The sequence below is a fragment of the Octopus bimaculoides genome, chromosome 11 (genome assembly GCF_001194135.2).
Source record: "Octopus bimaculoides isolate UCB-OBI-ISO-001 chromosome 11, ASM119413v2, whole genome shotgun sequence".
In the NCBI taxonomy this organism is placed as follows: domain Eukaryota; kingdom Metazoa; phylum Mollusca; class Cephalopoda; order Octopoda; family Octopodidae; genus Octopus; species Octopus bimaculoides.
This window is the reverse complement of record NC_068991.1, coordinates 36,875,933-36,878,290: the sequence shown is the minus strand read 5'-3', so window position 1 is coordinate 36,878,290 and position 2,358 is coordinate 36,875,933. Positions and strand designations below refer to the sequence as shown.

At 33.5% G+C, this 2,358-nt stretch overlaps 1 protein-coding gene across 1 annotated transcript in view; it reads right to left on the bottom strand.

The window, feature by feature from the left end:
* LOC106869954 (gremlin-2) overlaps window positions 1–2,358 on the bottom strand; it is a 34,408-nt gene that overhangs the window by 31,024 nt on the left and 1,026 nt on the right. The gene's annotated exons all lie outside the window — the stretch shown is intronic.

The window sequence follows — 2,358 nt, the reverse complement described above, 5'->3', positions numbered from 1 at the left end:
TATATTTTTTTCATTCATCTATTTTCTTAGACTTTCATATTTTTCTCTGTCAAAAAAAGAGAAAAAAATCAAACGACAGATTAAACATTTTCTTTTCTATTTTCTTCACTTTTTTCTCCGTCCTTCCTCTTTTCGAGTCCGCTTTCTCCATATTCTTTCATTCCTCTTTCTTCCTTTACCTCTGAGTGTTTCGTCTTTAAATAACGCCCACTTTTCTATTTTCCTTCTATCCTAAACATCAAGGTTCGTTTCTCACCACCGCTTCCTTGTCACTTCTGTAAATTACTGAAAACTAATTCTCCTATTAATCACTTCCACGTTAATTTTTTTCTCTCTCTATCTCTCCCTCTCCTTTCTCTCTTTCTCTTTTTCTTTACTCTTTCCTTTCTCAATTTCTCATCATATTAGCCCCCTTCTCAACCCATCGCCTTCTCTCTCCAAAATTATTCAACATACATACATTTATCTATCCACCCAACCATCATCTATCTATCTATCTATCTATCTATCTATCTATCTATCTATCTATCCACCGTCTTCTTTTTATCTCTCTTTCTCTCCCCCTCCCTTCCCATAATTCACACATATTCATACAAAGTAAAAGCCGCTTATTGAGATCAGGTTTGGACAATTCCTTTCCGATAATAAAAACTGGTTATTTTATACGAGATTATAAGTGCTTCCATGTGTACGTGCGAATGTGTGTGTGTGTGTGTGTGTGTGTGTGTGTGTGTGTGTGTGTGTGTGTGTGTGTGTGTGTGTGTGTGTGTGTGTGTGTGTACATACGCACACATATATATATGTCTACATTGAATACATGCAATATATATGCAAACGTACACGCACATAGCCTTTCCCTCTCTCCGTTTTTTATTTTCATTTACACACGCACACCTATGTAAACATCTCTGTTTCGCTTCTCTCTAAATATCAGTCTTTACATTTACCATTGTGGGTGTATATTTAATTATCTACTCGTTTACATCTCTCTCAATTTACTTCTTTATGTCTCTTCTTCCACCATCCAATTCTGATATGTCTTTATTCCTCGTGTTATCTTGATTTCTCTCGGTCTTTTCTTCTCTCTGTTGCACTTTCAAATGTAGTGTGTGTAAAACTCTCACCCTGCCCTTTCCGATATTCGATCTGTCATCGTAACATGTATGTTATTGTATCCTATGCAAAGAGCTGAAATCACTTCATTTCAATCGTTCTGAAAATTCATGAGCAATGCAAGAATATCACTCAGTATCTCTCTCTATTCCTTCTCATAAGTTTGCAAATATTTCATTATATTATTCAACCACGGTAGTGGTTGAAAATATTCTTAAGTCCACCATTTCGTCAATCGCAGCAGCTTCCAAGCTTCACCACTAATTCAGTTCTCAACTAAATTGCAAACTGTTAATAGTGTTAAAGAGGACACCTCCTCAGCTACACTTTGGCATAAATAGTTTGAGATTTGGTTCAGTAGAAAAAAGTTACATCAAAATATCTGCGACCTCAAGAGGGGCAGTAAGGCAAATTTTTTTGCGTGGAATCAAATACCCTGACCTCCTAATATGCTGCAAATCCCTTGTTTTGGTTCGGAAAAAATGAGGTAAGGGGTTCCCTCCCAATCCCAGAATCATTGGAAATTGTTTTTTCGTTGAATGAATTCCTGTGACTTCCTAATATTGCAAAATTAGGTTACTTAAGGTGAACCTGGTAACTGATGGTTTTGGGGTCTTGTTTGTAACTTTTGATGAGCCATGGTGCAACCAACAACATGGTAAAAATCCCTGCTATTAATTTGGTGTAAATGAGTAATGTCAAATAATTCAGCCACAACATATATTTAAATTAAACATGAAAAAATTAAAATATTATCATCACTTTCATGGAAAAATTGAAATATTATCTTTCAGTATTTTATAAGGTAAAATCTTAAATTATTAATTGACACGTTAATTATCTTATAACAGCAATGCTTCGAAAAATCATGGATTACATGGAAAAATGCGAGCATGAAAAGTCATATTCTTAAGATTATAAACCTGGAAAAGTACAGGACAAGTTATTACACCTGGAAAAGTATAGGACAAGCTATTATTACTTCTAGTAAAGTAAAGAATAAGAAACTTTTCACTTAAAATATTGCAGCTAAAATTAAAATTTGAATATTAAAACTTATTTTATTATAGTTTATGAATAACACTATACTTATTTAAGTAGAATTTGGCAAATTTACTACCTTGAATAAAGAAAAAAGTGACTAATTAGACAATCTTACAAATTAGCTGAACAGTTTTGTATAATAAATTTAAAAGATGAGAACTGTAAAGAGTGATAAATTAGAAGAACTGGCATTCTTTGCTG